Raw genomic sequence first — 22,950 nt, 5'->3', positions numbered from 1 at the left:
AATCTGGATCAGTGGAAAAACATGATGCTATAATTTTGAGTTGTATGCTTCTAAACTAAAAAAAGATAGGACTCTAGATCTGATAGGGTGTCATCCACCTCCTAATATATTTTCATCTCCTCAGTAATGCAAATGGCATCCCTTGTCATTGGAATTGAGAGACATTTTCCACTATCAGAATCAATTTTTTCAACTCCACATAATTAAAACTATTTTACTGTCTTTCACATTCAATTTGTGTCTGAGAAATCTTTTAGAAAATATAAAAAAAGAAAAATGATTGATTATTGCCAGAGATATGGAGCAAAAATTCAGACTTTTTCCCATTACAGAATTCTGGCAGCCTTATCTTGAATAAACTTTGGTGTCTTGCCTTGTTCAAGGAACTAGATTTCAAGTTTCATCAGTGTCATGTCACTTTTTGAGAAAAACTAATAAAAAGTGTCCTAAAGAATATAGAACACTTCAGAAATCACAGAGATTTTGTCATCTTCTTACAGCTCCAGCATGTTTCACCTGACTGCACTGGGCTTCCTCTGACACTGCTGAGTGTAATGATAACTTGCATTTTTGCACACTTGTCCACACAGGAAATTAATGCAAAATAGTTTTTGTGCTCTGAATCCCTGTGAGGTTTACGTCTTGAAGCTGTGTCCCATGCAGAGCTATAGGCTGCTTAGCTGTGTGGTCTAGGATTTGTATGGTATGTCTTGAAGTTTAATTTTATTATTGCCTGTTTTCCTGTGGTGTCCTAGGCTTGATCAGCTCATGAGGGGAAAAGAAAAAAAAAAGATTCTGTATTATGTTGTTAAAAAAACAAACCAAACCAACCAACCGAACAACAACAACAAAAATCTGGAATCTGAGTAGTGAGTAAGACAAACCACAGTAGGGAAGGTACCTGATTCCATCTTGAGAACTGAATGCAACTTTCACAGGAACTGAGTTTCAGGATTTTTAAATTTAGAATTGCATGACCTAGTAAACTTGATAATGTCCTTTGAGTGTAGGATTCCATGCAAGATAAAGGTATTACCCAGATTTTTAAAGGTTATTTTAGGAGATGGGTGTGATACTGCTAGAACATACCTGTATTTTATTTTCAAGCTTTGGTGAAGCCTCTCTAATTTACAAAGTAGTTTGGTTTTTTTCAATGATATTGTAGAAAATGTATTTGCTAAAAAACTTTTTAAAAAGCACCTAAAAATAAAAATCTTTCCAGAGAAAAGTGCTATGTTTTTATTGGTCTTCCGATTTTACATTTTCTTTAAGTGACACATTAGTGAAACTAAAGTAATGAGAAACATATAGTACTGCTTTTTCTTCAAAGTGTACTTCCAGAACCTGGCATATGAGCCATCCTCCTCTACTACTTATAGATTTACATAGTTCCTAATAAATTTTCTACAGAACTTAGAGATGCTTTTTTATTTACTAGTACTATGAAACTCTCTGTGAAAGGGACAGCTGAGAAAAGCCATTCTTTAAGTGCCATGGTGAAGAACCTACTCCACAATTTTGGTTGAACACAGTAGTTTCATGTTCCACAAGTTTTTAAAGGAGTACACTGACACAGAATACAGGCTGTCTCTCCACAGCAGTTTGGTTTAAGTCAAAATGTAATTTTACCATTATACATTCAGGGTACTATTCGTTTAAGATCTCCTGCCCTGTTCTGTCTAAAATGACATCCCAGGCTTTTCATAGTCAACAAAGAGAGAATTACATCATTCTAGGACACATGCCTAAAGTAGACGATGTTCCTTTCTGTACAAGAACATGTTTCTGTTTATTCTGTAGAAGCTATAAGTAAGAAGCTATAGTACCTAGGCAGCTAACCTTTGGATTATTAAACTGTGGAGAGGGAGGGAAGGAAGTGTATAAGTTGCATTACTTTCTTCATTATTAAGCCCCTTCCTCCATAAAGAAAAACTGAAGTGAAACATCATATCTTATTGTACTGTATAGTAAATTTCCTCCTGTGAAGTGGTTTATTTTTTTAATCTAAAGAATTAAAAGCATTTCTTCTGAAGTTAGAAAGGAAAACAAGAAAAAATATAATATGGTTTTAATGTTGAAGCATTAAAAATTAATATTCTGGAGACTAAGTATCTATATATAGACATTTTCCATTGTCCTGCACACAAATACAATTGCTCTTTTACTCGTAAAATTATATACCAAAAAGAATTCAAAAAATTATTTGCTATGAGCAATGGAACAGTTCAAAAATACAGAGACGAAAATTTACAAGTGACTTAATATCAATTACTTTTGACAGAGAAAGGCAGAGAGGTATGCTTTCTGGAGCCGTATTTCTCCCATTGTTTTTGAAAATCTATTTTATTTGAGGACATCAAAAGTACTGAAGGGAGAGCCATGTGCTATGGGGTTCCCCAAATCCATATTCAAGGCAGTAATGTTTGTTCTAAATGCTGGAAAAGACATAGAAATCAAAATTAGGTATACAAACAGTGCTCTCTCAGATTTTTGTTCTTTATGACATATTTTTCATCTCACCATTTGGTCTTGTACTAAACAAGGGTGAAACATAATCTCCAGTATAGAATTTGGGATGGAAATCAGAGACAAATCACTTGCCCAAAGTAATTTTTTTAATTAAAAACAAAGAAAAGAAAAAAAAAAGAGAAAAAAAAGATATCTACAACAGGTTTCTAGGATAGTGATGTGCCCCAAGTCATGAATAGTACTTCTACTAGAATCTGTTAATGACAAATGACAAAACTTTTCTGTTTCAATTATTAAGAGATACAAGGCACAAACACCCAAAAAGTCTAGCCACGGTAGAAACAGAGTTCTTTAGGGTTTACTTGCACTTTCATGTACAGTGTTTGCAATCTATATTGGATTCATATCGGAAGATGTAGTGCTCCTTCCTAGGAGAGAGAAGACTGCAGCAAGCAGTGCATCTCTGAGGCTGTGCTTTTTGTTATCACTCTTCAAGTACTCTTGATTTAGTGTTCATACTCAGCTCAAGCAAATCTCTACAGAGTACATACCAGAAATATAGGCTCTGCCTGGGGACAGATTATGACCCCCACATAAATTGCTTTTATATGAGAATGTTTTATATTCAAGCCTTGCTCCAGGATGAAAATCCTTCTAAGCAGTTAGAAATTTAAACTGAGAGAGAAAACACAAGATATGACACCAGTCTGACTTGTGCCCACAGAGCTGCAAGGCAATGTTCTTTGGACTCTTCTGTTTTACAAGACCCATTATTTGCTATAAATCAAGCTTGTTTGTTTTATTAGTATAATTGGGTAGGAAATGTAAACATTGCCTACCATTTTTCTCTTCCCGTAGTAAATACAGTATAGTGTCATGGCTAATAGTGTCTAATAGAACGTAATGGAAATTCTTTAGCGGGTAGTCTAAGATACAAATTATAGTTCTGATCCTTCACTGTCATATCTGATGTTAGGAACAATAACAACACGGTAGATAAACTGAATGAAAGGTAATGATAAATTGGTGATAGTAGATTTCTTGCAGAAGGTTGCACTACTAATACTGCTGCAATTTAGGGAAATATTTCATGACAGTCTTTGATAATTTATTTTGCAGACAGTCGCATCTCTATTTAAGATAAAGGTGCAAAACTCATCAAAGATAAGGATGCAGAAGCATGGGTATGATAAGAATATGAAAAAAAGTCTTCCAAATCTTATAAAAAATTATTTTACTGGATTACTTTCTGACCCAGTGGCAAAATTACCTGTAACACCAGTGTCTGAAATTCTTTTAGTCTCACATTATCAGTTTTGAGTTATTCTTCTACACTCTTTTCTTTTTTTTTTTTTTCATATTAGCAGTCATAATAAATTCACAGTTACATTCTCAAGTTTCTTAAAATTAATAGTCCCTCATTATACTCAAAGAATTTCTACAATTTTGCTTGGAAATATTAATCCTTCAGAACCAGTTTTATTGTCTCTGATGAAGTTTTAAAGATCTGTGGAATTAAAATAACTAATACTCATAAAGCAACTGCTTAACTGCCTCACTGCAGCTCAAGGGATGCACTATATATATACATGTTTTGTATTTGATTTCTTGAATACTACACTGAATATTATTTACAGCAGTCTAACATATTTTCTCCTTGCATTAGTCCACTCTTATTTACACTTCCATATGATAAAAAAAAAATCAAAAAACCACACAGAGAGAAAGAGAGCAAAGAAGAACAAAGAAGACATTTTGCTAGTAAACCAGAGGTGTGAAAAAATCAATCAACAAATGAGGGTTGGAATACCTTTCCTTAACTGTCAAAGGTGGATGAATGTGATCCCAATCCTGCCTCTAGCTACAGAAACTGTCTTGTCATAAACATGCTAACCCAGTTTGCCAGTAAATCTGTTTATCAGGTTCATTGTAGAGTGTTATTTAACAGGATTCTCATTCACAGAATTTTTATCACAATTATTAAAAAAATAAATTAATAAAATTTAATATTTAAAAGAGTAATAAATTGATTTATAAATTTGTAAATTTAAGGTTATAAATATAAATTTATTAAAAGGTTAATGAAAATATTTTTTAGCAATAACAACACACTAATTATTTTTTTCAAACCACTAAGTGGATGAAGATGTGCAACATCTCTACAATTTTTTTATCTTCATTGGCAGAGTGTCCCAGCATTCGTAGGTAGGATGTTTTGGTGTTATACTTTTTATGGTATGGTATGCATCATTTTAACCAAGGTAGCTATAGATGTGAGGATACCACAACTACAGTCCTAGACTTCTGCCACACAAGATGATGGGAAATTAGAAAATAAGTCTGATATTTGTAACCTAGTGACTTATGGGATCCTTCAACATTTACATTTTTCAGGAAAACAGGTAGGACTATTATACAGATCACAATTTAAATGAGTGGCAGTGAATGTTAGAAGAACTAGAAGGCTATTAAATGGCATCTAGGAGCTTCCTTCTGAGCAATTTTATTAAAAGAAAAAACAACCTACAACAAAATTGCTAATTAAAACTAAAAAACCTCTCAACTTTATTATAGGTAAAAAAAAAAGGATCATAAATTAAGACATTAAATATTTTCTGACTGGTAAGACTTCAACAGACCTTCCAGAAATCTTCACAAAAATATCAAAAAGCATTAAGGAAAAATTAAATGTTAAGTATTGGTTTCACTGTACTGATTTACTCTCAAAGCTTTTACAGTGTGCAGCACCATTGTCAGCTTCCTAAAATCTAGCTAGGCAAAGCACAGGCTCTTTGTAAAGTTCATTGCCACACAGTAGTGTTCTTCAGAATGGCACTACTATTCATATTGTCCAGAGTTTCTTTAGTTGTCCAGGCATTTATTTTCATGTGAATATGTTCATAATAATTTTGTCTCAGTGTCTTGATCACAGAATCACAGAATCGTTTTGGTTGGAAAAGACTTCTGAGATCACCAAGTACAGCCTTTGATTGCCAACTAGACCATGGCACTAAGTGCCACATCCAGTCATTTCTTGAACACCTCCAGGGCAATCCATTCTAATATTCCTTTTTGTGAAGATATTTCTACTGACGTCCCCTGGCACATCTTGAGGCCATTTCCTCTTACCCCTTCTTGCTACAGCCTCTTATTTGGTAGCTGATAAGGTCTCCCCTGGGACTCCTTTCTTTCTTTCTTTCCAGTCTAGACAACCCCAGTGCAGCTCCCTCAGCTGAATGAAGAAACAAGGTTGTGTGGAGACAGCTGAAACCACCTCAAATAAGATAGAAACAAAACTTTCTTAAAGATATTGACTCTTGCATATTATATACATTTCTAAGTTGTTTCCTGATCTGTTCCACTTTTTCTGTGCTCTTTACAGAAATAGATGGAAGATAAGAAATACAAGTCCTTTAAGTCTGCCTGAGAGCACGAAATACAAAAATTCTTCTTGTCATTATGGGATTTTGCAGGCATGGGACATCTCGAAAACACCAGTAAGAGAAGCAACTGAATGTTTTAAAGCATCACATATGTTGCAAAATGAACCTTAACTCTTGCACAAAGGAGATGGAGCTACAGTAAAACCTTTGTTAACACTCAACTTCATAAATTTTTTAATTCTACTGAAGAGTAGTTTTAACAAAAGTGGGAAAGCTAGATCCATCAGGTCCACTCCCACATTCAATCAATCTCTGAAATCAAATATTAAGAAATGCCGGGATCTCACTATCCATGTATATTCAATAATTTAAAACATACAGCATAAAATATTACAATAATATTTTTCCTTATTTGTAATTACTAAAAGTTTCTGAGCTCTTGTTTAAATGGCACTAAAAACATTCTCAGCAAACAGTCTCAAGTCTAGCTAGATATCAAATGACAAAAAATTGGATCTAGGCTTTTGGCCATTTTGAGAAAATTCACGCTGTGCAATTAGGGCAACAAAGAGTCATTTTGTCTTAATGAAAAGTATATCTTTCTCTCTCTTCCTTCTTGACGTACTTGTCATCGCAAAAATGCTTTCACTGTTTGCAATACACTACACAGGCCCAAATTTTCTGACTACAAATATCTTTTCAGGACTACCTGTCATATTAGCTGAAGAAAATAAAACCAATCTTTCAGATTTTTTTTTCCTACTGATAACATCCAGTTATTAAAAATTCTTAAAATTCAATAGCATTGTTCACACGAGTAAGTATTGCAGAATTCTTTCAGTCTAGAATTATTTATCTGTGTGATGAAAACAAACATTTTATATTTTGGGATATAAAAATAAAAAATTTTCAGCTGTTATATCAGATATTACACTTATTTTTTTTCTCTTGTAAGAAGAGTGGAGGGATAGGAGGAATAATATCTTGAATGGCTAATAAGATAAATACTCTCTTTTTCCATTAGAAAAAAAATTAAAGGAAAAAACCTCAGTGTTGAAATATTTTGTATTTCAATGAGTAAGAAACACCTGAAAAGTTAAATGCAATATCATTTCAGGACATTCCCTTCCTCTTACATCGTCATTACACTTTAGCTAAAGGAAGGCACAGAAATGCATGACAGAAAGGCTATGACTTGCTCACAGTGAAAAAGAAACAAACTGTGTTACCTGCTGTGGAAGTCAAGAATATCTGAGAACAAAAAGTGATGTAATTTGGAAAAGTCAGATGATAGTACAGTGCCGTAATAGGGCATTTGAGGGAATCTTTTTTAGCAAAGAGTTTCAGCATTCAGTTCTTTCATCCAAACTTAAGATAAATGTTTAAATGTAGAGATTTTTTAGAGGGGAGAAGAAAAAGTCAAAGTACAGAAATAAAAATTAAGAAAGGATACAGATGAATAAGAATAGATAAATAAATAAATATAGAGAGAGTTTGTACAAAAGGAAGATTTATAATTCACAAACACAAGCTCTGGCAATTGAAAGATTTTTAACGGGGAGGTTTTTATATGGACGTAGTTGCTCAGGTGCCCTTAATTACAACAAAACCAACCTAATTGATTGTGTAAAAAAGCTCTTAAAATGCTACCTATGACACAGCTTCAATGTAGCTTTATAGATTATGCTGTTTGAATAAGATATTTGTTTAAATAAAAAAGATATTCTAAATCTGAAGTCTCACTGCTTTCCAGATTCATACTTAGCATCCAATTTAAATGAAAAGTATCCAATTTAAATGAAACCTTCACAACAATTATTATATGCCATCCACACTAATGCAACATGATAGAGCCTGATTTTCCTTCAGATACTGGGCATATATTAATGTAAATACAGTACCTTATACAGAGTTGCTTCTAATTTACTTTTAGTAATCAGACCTAGTGAATATGAATGGTTTGACAAAAGCTTTCTCTTAACAATGAGTTATCACAGGAATTATGGGCATTATGTAAAATCTAATTAGTGAAATTATTTCAGTTGTTCAAAATAATTTTTAGTCATGTGAAAGGATTAATTTACTGACCTAAATGATATTCTCACATAGTGCAAGGAGTCCAAAAAACCCTTATTCAATTCTGAAGTCAAAGGTTTCCATAAAATTCTGCATAGCATCTCCAGAGTTTATTTTCTTTAGCCTTGCCAATGCTTTTATTCAGGTCTGTACAAACTGGTTTCAAAACATGTTAGCTATGATGTGTTTTCTGCTTACAGCTCTCTCTCTCATTTCCCTGTTCATTTCATACCACAGGTGGAATAATAGTGTTTTTCATATTGCTTGCATGCACTACCCTAGTTACCATACATAGGCAGAAGTCTTGACTGGTGATCATGCAATCTTAATATGGAATATAAATATGCCTGTATAAACAGAATAAGACTAATTCGCATACTTTACAAATATATCCAAATGTGAAAGAGAAATCCTGTTTGTCTTAATTAAGTATTTAAATATATCTGACCATTCAGACCTATATGTAATTCACTTTGAGATCAGAAGAAAATACCAGAGGAAAATAATGAATTATAATTAGGTCACTAGTAACGTACAGACTTTTAAAAATAATTTTAACCATTAAAAATTATACAATAATATTTGAACTGGAGTTTTAAACATTGCTCTCTCACAGATCTTGTTGTTATTACCTGACAAAACAAACTTTTTCAGAAATGAATGTTCAAAGAAAATTTTTGCTTGACCAAAACTAGTCTTGCCAAAGGGTGGTTCAGAGTAGTGTCACAAGCTTTACATTAGTACTCATCTACATGCTACACAGAAAGAGAAATTATCGGGGGAAGCTAGAAAAACATACATGCCATCTACCTGAAACACATTTCTTAGATTATTATCTATTCTAGTAATACTGTCAATGACAGAAAAGTAAAGTATTGCAGTGTCACAGTGAGACGACCCAACGCTCTAATTACAAAAACCCTCATATCTGCCTTTCCCTTCCCCCAGGGCAAACAGACATGGCAGCTGTGGATGTAACAACATTGTTTTGACACCTCCTGTGATAGAAATGTAGTGTAGCATAGAACTTGTAATTCATCATCTTGCAAAAGAGAGAAACCAAAGTGATGCAGATGTCTGGAGTAATCATCCTTGTTACTTAAACAATAGAAGTTTGCAGACGGTAATAATAATTTTTGTTGGATCAGCTGATTGGGGAAGGGATTTTTATGTGGCTGCTTTCAAGTCTTGAAAAAATACAAAATAGTTAATCAGTTATTTTTTGTGTATTCATTGTTGCTTTGGTAGAATGAATTGATGTGTATGCTATAATCATCACAGACTTCTAAATGAGAGCTTTACTCCTCTATGGATCATTCAGTTTTCACCCCCAAAATCTGAGTCCTTTTGTTTTTCTTGAACTGACAAGTTCCAAGCCAAGTAAATCTGATAAAAGGATAGTAAAAATGGTCCAAAACTAGTCAACAGAGTCTTGATTAGCAGGAATTTGGTGCCTGTGCTTTTTAAAATAATAAAACTTCCTAAAATCTGAAGTGACTGTTCACGTTATTTCTGAGCAAATCAAGTTCACAAAGTAATAAAGGCTGGAACTCCCAGGTAAGGCAAAAATTGTTCTCATTCTGAAGGTTGCTAAATGTCGCTAAGACATTTCAAAGAAATGTAATAAAAAAAATATTGGTTTTATTGTGTGCCACTCTTAGCCCCTTCCTTCATCCACTAAATTCTTCAACAATGTAGGACAGATTAGTATTGCTAATTCTCTCAGCTGTAACAAACAAATTGTTTTCATCCTATTGTGTAAGATAATTTCACTGCAACTTTGAGAAAGTCACATATATTTTTGTTTTATTTCCTTGCATTCTTCTTTAGATATAAATAATGATGAAAAATGTAATATTTGTTTTACATGGTTGTTGTGGTTAACTCCGTGTGGCAACTGAGTAACACACAGCTGCACACTTACTCTGCTCCCTGCACTCAGTGGGGAGGAGAATCAGAAGAATCTTTGAAGAAGAAGAAAGAAGAGAAGAAGAAGAAGAAAAGAAAAAAGAAAAAAAAAAGAAAAAAGAAGAAAAAAAAAAAAGAAAAAAAAAGAAGAAAAAAAAGAAGAAAAAGAAGAAAAAAGAAAGAAGAAGAAAGAAGAAGAAACTGTAGATGTTAATAATAATAACTGTAAAATATTAATAAAAGTAATTTTAAGGGAAAGTAGAGACTCAGAGAGGAATAAAACCCAAAAGAAACAAGTAACAGACAACACAACTGCTCTCTACCCACTGGCTGATGCTCAGCCTGACCCCAAGCAGTGATCAGCCCCTCACAACCCCCTAGTCTATAGATTGAATATGATATTCTATGGTGTGGAATATCCCTTTGTCCAGTTCAGGTCAGCTGTCCTTGCCCATGCTTACTCCCAGTTTCTTGTGCACCTGCTTGCTGGTAGAACATGGGAAACTGAAAGTCCTCGATTTAAAGCAAGTGCTGCTTAGCACATGCATGCTTCATGTGCACAGTTCTACATAAACTATGTTGCAGCATAAATTGATGTTGTAGGTGGCAAACAAAAATCTAAACACACCTCACGATACTGTGTGGCTGGTATGCGGTGCTCTGTGTGTGCTTATACATTCACATATACACCAAATATTTTCTAAGTGTATATGAGTTGTCTGTTTGACAGGTTGCAAAATAAAAGCTTCTAGAATAAAGAAAAACATTCAGGGAGCAGTATAGAATGAGATCAGTATTTATTCAGAGAAAAAGTGCAATTATAACTGTGTTCTGTAAATATGTATAGGTGAAGCATGTAAAATACAGGAGCTTTCCTTTTTGTCCTGTTTGTGTAAAAGGTCATCCTTCCTGAACAACCTAAAGATAACAATATACACAAAGGCAGTCATGCCTTTCAAAAAGAGCCTACATTAACTTCTGACAATTGATATTTTGCTGCTGCTGCTCTTCTTAAAAGCAGTACTGGGTCTGAATGTTCTTTTGCACAAGAGGTCAAAGGAGTTAGAAGACACCGTCCCTCTTGAAGGAAATAAATCAGGGTCATCCACAATAATACCATTCCCAGTCACTCTTGGAACAGTAACAATAAAATTTGACCAAGTAGCAACCAGTAGTCATACTGTAGAATAAGGAAGAAATATAGTAGATATGTCTTAATTCATGTTATTTGGTTAAATATACCTCATCATCTAGACAATTTGGTATCACAGTAGGGTGAATTGTTATAAAAAATAATAATTCACCTTTTCCTTGTCTTTTAATAATTTTGTGTGAATTTAGTTCTTGCCTCCATATTTAATCCTTAAGACACAAGATTTAAGGAGAGAAGGAAACAAATAATAAACATTAGGACAATAGGCAGGATAAGCAACAGGGAACTCCAACAGTAGATCTGGCCTTTGGAAAACAGCAGCTAGAGTTCCTCGGGAGGGAAAAATCCTTCCAAAAGCAATTTTCAACTCAGGGTTCCCTCATTCACAGCTGCAAGCCACAGCTTGCAGATCTGTTAAATTTTGTACATATCATGAAATTAAAACACATAAAGCCTCAATTCTTTCACTTCTGTTCTAATACTCCTGTATGTCACAAGGAAGCTGAGTTACACCATTGCTTCTCCTGCTCCAGAAGAGTTTGTATCACCTATTCATGCTGAGTTATAATGTCCTCTCATGCAGGAGTCTTCGCCACTGTAAGGAACCAGTGGTTTGCTGCTAGGGCAAGCATCACTCTCTCATGCCATGTGTCTATGCTCATTTGAAGTTTACCTATATTGTGCAATATACCATGTGCAGTCACATCATATAACCCAACGTTCATACCTTTAATGCCAGTATATGGATAACTCTCCCTAATGTTGCTTAGAGACGGGTCTTTTGCAGCAAAAATAGACAAAATGGAAGAATTGACACAAGCTTTCCTGCCAGCATGGTCCTTCCTCCAAAACTAATGAGAAGATATTTTCACTTTGCAGATTCACTTTGTACATACACAACAAATACATTTTCATGTGTACAGACAGTTATTAGAACAAGCAAAGTGAATGCTTTCAAGCCTTACACATTATTTTAACCATGAATACTCATTATGAAAAGAAGGAAAGAAGAAAAAAAAATCCTCCCTACCAGTTCCGGTAACTCCTAAATGTTTGAAAACTGGCAAATACTGTTGCAGTGGCAATGGATTTTTAAGTCATCAAACTGAAGAGAGAATGCACAGAGCTGTAGTGGGCTTTCAGAATGCTTAAATTATAGAAAACAGAGAGCAGGACTCCTGTAGCAGAAGAGATGCTAAGCAATAATAATTGTGCTTTTCAAATTATAGTAACTGCAATTAGACTACATAAATATACTGGTCCAGCAGTGCTGGGTCGATCATAAAAAATGAATTTTTAAATGAAAACTATTATGAATGTACAAGGTAAGTGTTGATATTACCGGTGTTTTATTTAAATGTTTTTACAAGGCCTTGTTTCATGGAATGCAAACACTGCAGTGGACGATAGTTGGTTTTGCCTAGTGCTGCATGTCGAGGTCAGTAAGAAGCTCCTGACCAACTTCAGTGAATATTAGACTGAGCTTATAGTGCTTCCTCATTCAGCTCTCAAACTGCAGTGACAATCCCACTGGAGTCGCTGAGAATGATGCATGAGCACAGATAGAATACTGATCGAAGTAGTAGACCATAAAGTAAGTGCTGACAGCAGTTACTAAATTTTTCCAAAATGAAAGGTGTACTGTAGAGATTCCCAGGCAGCAGAAGTCCCTTATCCCCTTGGGAACTAAAACATACTATGGACGATACCTATTTGGATGGAAGAAATTGCCTATCGCCTGTTCTGTAGAACTATGAAATACCTAGATTTCTCAGATTGAGGTCTACCGATTAGATCAATTAGCCAGCCACCATACCCCCACAGACGTTCCCTTGGAATAATGAAGGGAAAACAAAGTGAGAAAAGGGAAGAAAGTGAGAGATGAATGAAAGATCATGGAAAATGACAGATTAAAGAACAACAAAAAACCTGAAGCATCTCAGCATCAGTGACTACAGATGTGTTTGGCAAGGCATTGCTCATTTAGAATACTAATAGCAGAATTCAAAACATTTTTTTTTCATGGGCAGCTTAGGATCGTTAATCACAAAAGAAATCAAGTTGTAATGAAAACTAATTCAATATGCCATTGAGTTGTTTCCCGTTATATTTTAAAAGTATACTAAAACCTAAGGTAGTCTTTTTGATGCATCGATTTAAAGGAATATCCAAAATTGTAGTTTGGAATGGATATTTAAAGGATGCTTCAGATTTTAAAGGGAAGTTTGCATATGTACCCACATTCCTTATTTAGATGTCCATTTAGTGACTGGTGTACTGGCACTGACAGCGATGGTAGCGGTAGTCATTACTACTTGTAGAATTGGGGTGGGACAAAGGGGAGAGAAAAGTGTATGCTGCTTTGTTTTCTTTTAGTTTTGGTTTGGTTTGCTTTAAGATTAGAGGAAAAAAAGACCCTTATACTGCTACACTACTCTAACAATCTAAGGTGCATTTTACCATTAAAGGAAGGCCACAAATCAAATTAACATCTCCTGAGCCAAATTAAGTTCAGGATTAGACTTAGTTTAAAGATTTTGTTCAGTTTCCCTAAGAAATGCTAGGACACAAGCATGATAATTCCTTCTAAAAAATAAAAAGTAAAATATACCACTCTTACTTTAGACCAGGTTTCTACCAAGCATTTCACTGGTTACTGCCAATGCAGAAGGAGTGGTACCTTCTGCGGTTTCAGACAAATCAAATCAAGACATGCAAGAATTCGTGATAAAATGGTCAAACAAATTAAAGTATTTCTGGAAGTAATTACTGTTCATCGAGTAATGGCAATGGCCAGAGTCAATGCGGTAGACAGGTAAGTGTCATCAAAAAGCAAACTCACAGAATTCACTAAAGGAATTTATTGAAAAGATACCCAGATACAATTGGAAACACTGGAGACATGAACAGAGTTATATTTCGACAGCTAAAATTCTTCCCAGGAGCTCTACTCACAAAAAGCACTAGCCTAAATTCCACCTATCTCCTATTTTGAAACCATGAATGTCAAAATCCTCATTTAACTTCTGATAAGATTGGAAAGGTGAACGTACAATAGGTCTTTTGTACCTGATTTGAAATAGTGGAGAGAATTAAGATTCTTAAACAGCCACTGAGAAAAGTAAATGGGAACACTGGTCACTGCTCTCCCAATCGCCAAACAAAACCATCTTTCTGGTTAGTGAAAAGAGGCAAACCTGAATCTATTCTGGATAGACACCTTTGAATGCAGCCCATCTTCACCTTTGATAATTTAAATATTGTTTAAATATTGGTTAAATTTAAATATTGGTTAAATTGTTGAAAGTCCTGCTATCATTGTCATAAAAGAAAATTACTTAGAAACCTTCAGGAAGGAGTTCATGTCAGATAATAGATAACTCAGTAAATCTAAACAGATCACGAGACAGGGCTTGCCTGAGACAACAAACTGGCTGTAACAGCAATTTTCATTTTGCACCTGTACAAATAGGGCGTCTAATCCTTCCTAGACCTCAGAAATAACCAAGAGTGTTTTTCTGTGGATATCCACCCATATTCTGGTGGTGGATGTGGTATCAATACCCAAATGGAAACAAGTTCTCACTGAATTAAACAGGAGCAGGATCTGGTCTTTAGATTTATTAGCTTAAATGCCTAGTTTAGTGAAACAGAATGTCTTTATGGCATTTAATTGAGTCAGGGAGAAGACCAATTAGCAGATGGTCTTTACCCTTTCATAATGAACAAAGTTCTTTTCAAAAGTAAAAAAAATCAATTTAATGAAATCCACTAGATATCATTGCAACACTTCTAGATGAAGCTTTAAAGGAACAGACACTATGAGAATTGAAATATTAGGATTCAAGACATGACTGGTAAAACTATTATCACTCTTAAATATTTCTTCTCCCTATTCCCTTTTTACAGTTCACAGTTTAAATTCACATTTTGATTATGTCTTCCATGTACCCCTATTCTTTGATCATTCTGAAACCTGACTTGTCATGGAAGAGTACAATACAGGTAGAAAATTAGAGGAGTACTCTTTGACACAATTACATGCCATACGTAGGAAGAAGTATAGTAGTATCTGAGAAAAAGTCACTGCTGTACACAAGTGCTTTAGCAGAAGTACAAAAAATAAGAAAGTGGTGAGACTTTTTGTGTTGTGTTTGTACTCTATCTCTCTGAAGGGTATCCAAATGAGAATTCTAAGTTCATTGAGAATGCCCTCTAACAAAAATATATATTATTAAAAATCATAGCATTAGCATCTCATTGACCCAACTTAATGAATTAGATGGCAGACCAAGAAATTGTTCTCATCTTTGTCTTTTTCTCTTACAGTACTAGTTGTTGGGATTATTCACCCTTGCTTGTTTGTTTACAAAAAAATGAACCACTAAGAACAACACACACCACAAAATTGTGGATAAGTTCTCAGTTTGAACCTGTACCATGAACTACCAAGAAAACTTCTCAAGAGCACTTTTACCATCATGCTTCAAAATCTACCTTAACTCAACACATAGTAAACTCAGACCATTTGCTTCCTTGGCTTCTATGTTAGAAAATAGATATAAGAATTGCTTCTTCCCTGCAGAGTCTTCTCTGCAAGCCACTATGTTAATCTCCTCTCAGTCTCCCTGCAGACATCCTGTCTTTGTGACACAGCACAAAGTGTTTCCAAGACCCCACCTATTAATGACCTAGAAAAGGAGTGTGTTGACCTTTGTTTAAACTTGGTGACAAGATTATTTTCAGATACACTTGTCCCTACTTAAGCTAAAAAAAGAACACAGCTTCTAAACTCAGTGGGTGGAGGGTTGACAGGTGACTGAGCCATAAGAGGCGCCGCCGAAGGTAGGTAGACGCTCTGCAGGGCTGTGCTGAGGACTCAGGCAGCTGAACCACCTTCACTGCCCATCTGAAGCAGCACTGACACACTTCAAATGGGACTTGTGAAGACCTGCACTGTCAGAGGGCTTGATCAGAGATACCTTGGTAAAAATACTTGCAGGTCTTATGAAAACTTTGCCAGTCTCTCTTAAGCACAAACACACAAAATGACAGGTGCTCACACTATGCTACCCGACGCTGTGGCACTACAGTCAGGTCTTTAGGGGAAAGGGAAAAAAGTATTTTGAAAGATTATTGAAGTCTATGCTGTCACAACTCTCCTGGAGACCAGGTATAAAAGTATAGATTGCTTTCAAGCTGCATTAATGTTGAAGTTGTAGCCTGGCTTGAAGAGAAACAATTTACTGTATAAACAAATCCAGCTTTCAGAATCTGCAACTTGCCAGAGCTTGTGTGATACAATCTGTACAGCTGTTCAGACCATCCCTGTAAGGCCATCTATACTTTGTGGAACATTTCCTTAATAAAATCCATTTGGAAAGGTTTTTACTCTACCTTCTTCACTTCTGTTTTAAAAACCCGGACTAGATATATATTTGTTTCGATTCATGTCTTAGGAGACCTTTAATTTTCAGAAAATACTTTGTAAAAAAATTTTACATTTTTGAGCAAGCTTTGTCTTTGTAATGGGAATTCAGACAAAGTGGGACAGATGCTGATTGTATTTTTCCCCCAGATGAAAAACAAACAAACAAACAAAAAACCCCCAAGAAAATAAAAACTTGTTGAATTATGGCATAAATAAAACCAGGTTTTGTCTCCAGGAAATTAAATATCTTCTTCACATTCTCTAACTTTCTTTGAATGCTTTATTGGTACTCTCTTTTATAAGAAGTATTCTCAAGGGTGATTTAGAGTTCTGAGACATGGAGAGTTAATAGTTACAAAATTAATAAAGGAACAAAACACCACCTTTTTTTTCCCTTGTAATAGAGATCGGACTGGAAAAAAAAAAGAGACAGAAAAAGGGAAAAAAGTAACAGAAAAAAGCTGAAGTAGAATACCTATATTTTCACTCATAAAATATTGTTCCTCTAATGACAAGAAACTAGAATTCTTCCCCCCATTTCTTATAAGACAGCTAAGTTTAACAAAAGTGAATTCCCATGTAATTTTATGAGATTCCACACGTACTGAGGAAATTATAACCAACATGAATGAAAACTCTGAGACTATTACCATAACAATTCTGATTTACTTCTCTCAGTGGATCTAGTTTATTAAAATCCTAGCAAAAGCTGGTGATCATAAGGAAAAGGTACATATTTGCAGAAAGAACATGCTGTCTGTGTGATCTCATTATAGACTACTTTGAAGATAAAAAATCTGCTTTAATGATATAATTAAGAACAGGGAGTTTTATTTTTGGGTTTGCTGCCAATAAAACTATCCTGCTCTTTCACCCAAATTTTCTATGACCTCCTATGAAAACCAGCATAGTAGGCCACACTTCAAGCAGGAAGACACGGAAGAAAGAAACTCGACTTTCTACATTCAGGAAGGCTAATGTGATAAAATCTTTACATCTTGGTAATATTTGTTCTATTTTCCTTTCTCCTTCTGGCAGAAAATTTTCTTAATTGCAGTCTATAGACTGGTGGTCATGCCATAAGTTCTGCCCACTAGAGTTCTCTGAAAAAAATTAAATTATTGCTGGATGGTGTCTTATGGAAGATTGTTCATCTCTCTCCATAGTTTTTTTATCCCTAGAATACTGGGAGAACAGCACCCCATTCATCTGTATACATCTGCATTTGGAAAAGAAAAAAAGAGAAAAGGAAAGAAACCAAATCCAAGTTCAAAAAACCCCAAACAAACAAACAAAAAAAGAAAGACAAGTAACTCCTCCAAAAGAAAACAAAATTAAAGTGAACGAAGCAGAAGCAAGATTTGGAACAGTTCACCTTTTTTTTCTCTCCCTGAATTGCAACCAAAATATTACATTAGACAAACTTTCCTGAAAGACTAATTGCTGTCTTTAACAGTGTAAGTGTTTCAATACTGGTAAAGGGCAAATATTGCATCTACATGTTTAAGGTCAGTATATGCAACTGACCATATAGGAAACAGTTACATGTAAGTACACAGGTACTGCATATATTCAAAAAGCAGTTTCTTCTCATTTAACTACATAAAATCATGGTTTGTATTCGTCGTTTCTTAATGACAGAATCAGGTATAATAGCAGCTGTGTGCACATACAACCTTCTTGTGCAGGATCTGTACCCCATGGAGTTTATAGGATTTTTTTTGGTTTGTTGGTTTTTTTCTAAATGTTAAATGTGTCACGTGTTTGTATATAGAGAAATTAGCACCTCAAAATTCTACAAGGTAGAACAACTTCTCTATTTTAGCAAATTCAGCCAATTCATTCTGCAGACATTAAACATGTCTGATTGCTGTTGCACAGAAAATACTGTTGTAGAGCACTGACATTACCCTTTCTTAATAAGGGTTTAATAGGGCCTCTAATAGGCAATCACAGACTCAGGAATTTTACCCTACCACCTCCTATGAGCCTTAAGGCTCATTGTTTTCTTTGTTTCAGCTTTACCTCAGTTTTCTGCACAGCTTAAGCCTCTGCCCAATTCTCTCATCCCCAGAATCTCCTGGGCAACAAACAGAAAATGTGTTTGTCTCATTTCTTTTCTCAGTGAGCAAACCCATGTCTGGTACAGCTTGAAAATGGAACTTACCAGAGCTCTTGTTTCCTACACTCTGGATGACAAGAAAAGAATAGAAAAGAGAGGCATCTCTTTTCTCATGTGAAGCTTTGCTCTATCTTTTTGCAGTTGCAGATAGATCTTTGAATGGTGTTAAGCTTAGTAGCTCAAGAAGGAGTGCCATCCCAAGTCCCCTCTCTCCCCTCCATGTGGTCATTTACAACACTATCAATAAGAAGACAATAACAAACTGTGCATATTGACTTCATCTAGACAATTATTATTTTTTTTAATCGAGCACACCACCATAACACAGGCTGATATAGAGCAGAAGTTGGATACAGGGAATATTTTTACACAGAAATGTACCACAAGTGAGGTGCTACTCTTTACGAAAAGTGTTAACAAGAAGACAGCATGTGATTTATTAAAGACAGATTTTCAAAGGGAAATAAATTTTATTTTAATTATTCTAGCTATTTCTGATATCTCCTATATAAGAAAGCAAAAAAAGAAAAAGAAAAAACAGTACTTCAAAAAGAGAGGACTTCAAAAAATAATTTTCTATTAAAGCTGCAAAATATTTTCCACTAATAGCTGCATCCTGAGGTACATGGTATTCAAAATTACAGAACCTACAAATGATAGGGGTCAGGACATTGGGTAGATAACAGAAAAGATACGTTTATGATTTAAACTTAATGGAAGTAGATTAATATCTTGATTCCCTTTAATTAATTTTTTTTAATCTCTGTCTTTCAGAAACACTTTACCTTACCCAGCCTTGAGTTAAAGAGTGACTTCAAGGGATTATGATGAAAGTCTGCTGACTTCTACACTGAGACCTTAGTGATTCTTCCCAAGATGCCTACTATATTCAAGAACAAAGTGTGCCTTCAGAGTACTTTGCTTAAGAAAAGTGGAACGCCGATGCTCGGTAATAACCAGAACTGCATTAGGGCATTTAAAAGCAAGCTTAAATACTGAGACAGTAAAAATATTTGTCACATTCTGACATGAAAGAAGAAATAAACTCATGCTCTAGATAAACAGACAGATAACTGAGCTGTCAAAGTTGATTCTTTTCAAATGCCTTCAGTAAAATGAAGAGAGTGGGTGTGAGCATAGGGTGAAACGTGCCTCTGAATTCTCATCTGGATTTCTTAGTAAGAAAGGTTAAAAACAGAGCAAAATACTGTTATCAAATCTGCCTAAGCAAAATATAAGCTGTTATACTACTACATCAAAATTTGTTTCTCTTCAAGGCTGAAGGAGTTTTAGAATTTATCACAATGCCTTAAATTTAAAATTCAGTAATTGGATTTGGACTGTTTTGTTAAATATTATTCCATTTGAGAAAAGGTGTCAACTGACAGGAAATCAAACCTACCTTCTCTTATAGACCTTTATCAAGGACTTTCTTCAGAACCACCATAAAATTATTAAAGATTACCTTTGCATGAATTTATATTTTAAGAATTTTTTCGAAATATGAGTTTCAGCTTTAATAGTTAACACAGTGACATGCAAGAATTGGGGTTATAGTAAATTAAAAGCTTTCTTAGGCTCCAGCTCCCAAGTTCCTTGGCAGTTGACAACCTGGATAAAGCCATGTTTTACCCAATGTCCTTAAGCTGGACGTCCAGCAAGGATGATAATTCACTTAGCCTCTCTCTGCAGTCCTGCTCAGCTTTGTAACTGATTTAATCAGTCTGCTCATATTAAGAATAAACAAGTCTGCTCACATTAAAACATCAGCTCACATGAAAAATTTGTGTTATGTAGAACTAGATTTCCATGAAATTCAGTCAAAACTCATGAAACATTACTGTTCAGTAACAAGAAAGTTTTAGTAAGAATCAATCACAGTAGTATTCCATATGTACTCTAGTTTTATCTATTAACCTAGTAAGATAAAATATGAGCTGATTTGCAAATCAGTAGGCGCATTAATAAGTGTCCACATTAATCTGCAAAAGGTAACATTTGATTTCCTATTTCTTGAGGGTTTATGATCAGCATGTATTGCTTTGTGGAGCTAGTGGCCAGAGTATTTTTCTTATTTTTTTGCTTTGCTTACCTTATTTACCAAAAGCAAAAATAAACTCATTAAGTGTTCTGCTGAGACCGCCCAGAAAACATATATAATATTCGTGCCTTATACTCTTGTACTTTGTTAATTTAATTAAAACCCTCTTTATAAAACCAAACCAACAACCCCCCAAAAATCCTCAACCCAGCAACCACACATACACACAGAGACAAGTGTTGACAAGATACTACTAACTTGTTCAATCAAGGTAGTCCAAAAAGTCTTCATAACATTTTCAATATCACACTTCATTAAATAAATAATTTTATTCACATCAGAATCAATAAATTAAACACCAAGCTTTTAATAAGCCAGAATTGGATATATTAGATGAAGGAGGAATATCACTGAGGAAATGAGCTTTAAAATAATCTTATCAGAGAGAAAAATTCTTACTAACCTCTTTTTTTTTTTGTCCTTCATGACAGCAAGCAAGGTCGCATGACCGTGCAACCTTTTTCTAGTTAAATTCTAACTCAAAAATATAAACACAATTATAAAAATACGTAGTTATCCTTTAATCATAAATAAATAAATAAATAAATATTCTGAATTAATTGAAACTGCTTGATCTTATGCCCTGATTTTATGTTGCTACCAACTACGAAGCCAAGTGCCCTGCTAAAGCACAAGTTGTTCTCTTGGAGACCTGTTGTGCTTCATTTTGCCACAAGTTATTGATAGCTTTGCCCTGCTGCAGTGACTTTGTGGCTAAAAGTGCATGAGCTCATCATAAGTCATTGTACCAACTGCTTCTTGTAGTGTTGAACAAGAACCTGGTTCTCCAGTGGATACACTTTGAAAGAGCCCACAGAGCTCTGAGAGTACTAAATATCATCCTGAAAAGAAAAAGATTTTGGTTTGGATATCAAAAATACAAACCGTTCATGAGTAACTTATGCATATTTCAGTAGTGTAAATACACATATTTAATGCACATATATGTCTATATGCAGGGATATAGATGTACAATTGTGTCATACATCTGATTTACTATTTGATGTGTATTTAACTTTAGATATAAAAATGACCTCTAGTCAGCAAGTCACTTTTACTACTACTTATGGGAAGATAGGAATATTGCTTCTCTCCATCTGACAGCATTTACAGTTCACTCAAAGATATCAGGTAGAATTTGAACTTCGGACAAGGTAGCTTTTATTTTACAATCTAAAATGTAAAATCTGAAAGAAAGAATGATCCTTTTTTCCCCCTCCCCCCCTCCAGAAGAGATACACCATGAGATTACTAAAAAATGAAACATTGGGGATTTCTGACACTGATTTCTTTCCTCTTTTGTTGCATTCTGTAAAAAAGCTATATATTTTTACTGGAGATTTAGAACAGATGAACCATTTAAGTCCAGTGTAATCAAGACGAATGATAACTCTGAACAGTAGTGCTGTATCTATTCAGAATAAGAGTGTGAGTTTTCTTGTAGCTTATCAATCTAATGTCACTAAAAGCAAAGTCTCCTATAAAACAGGAAATACTATCACCCAGTTTTAGTACATTTCATAGAATTTACTGTGCAATTGCAAATACACTTAATAAGTGGTTGACAAATAGGCAAATTTGACATTGCTTTATTACCATATATCTAAAGTCATGAATCCGTTCAACTGGGTACATTACATCACACATATTTTAGCAAAAATAAGACATACCATTTAACAGTGCTCTGTAGCAAAACAGTCTTTTTTTTTCAGGCCCAAATCACAGATTCCATTGTTTTCTCTGTATTGCTTTTGTTGGGTACCCATTGTGCAGTGCTTAACATAATACATCTAAACCAGCAATATAGCTATGTTGGACTCAGAAATGCACTAGATATTGCTTCTGCAGAAAACAAATATACCACCACCACCCCAAATCTGTGGCAAAAATGTTGGGACTAAAAACTTGAAAAACATAGTTCCTCTGTTTGAAGCATGGAGATTAGTGCAGCTCTGAAAAAATGCTACTTCAATATGACACAACCAAAACATGTTTTCTCCTTTGTTTATTAAAATGGTTGCTTCCATCATTTCTTAGCCTGGTTTGACAACCCCTGTTCCAATTGCTCTTTAAATGTTCTCGTAGAGCTTCCTGTAATACACTTGTTGGAAAAACAAACACATTTCCATAACACAGTGGAAATTCTTTCAGCTTTCTAGAAAACTTTAACAAACATGCTCTTTTCCACCAACTTGGAAAATAAATACATATAAATACAATTAAAGCATCCAATAAGTCTTCAGGATACTATAAATAACCAAGCAGGATCTGATGTTAAGCACTAGTAGTTTGTGTTTTGCTATATGC

This window comes from Chiroxiphia lanceolata, chromosome 1 (assembly GCF_009829145.1).
Source record: "Chiroxiphia lanceolata isolate bChiLan1 chromosome 1, bChiLan1.pri, whole genome shotgun sequence".
In the NCBI taxonomy this organism is placed as follows: Eukaryota; Metazoa; Chordata; class Aves; order Passeriformes; family Pipridae; genus Chiroxiphia; species Chiroxiphia lanceolata.
The sequence above is the reverse complement of the archived record's forward strand: the minus strand, read 5'-3'. Positions refer to the sequence as shown.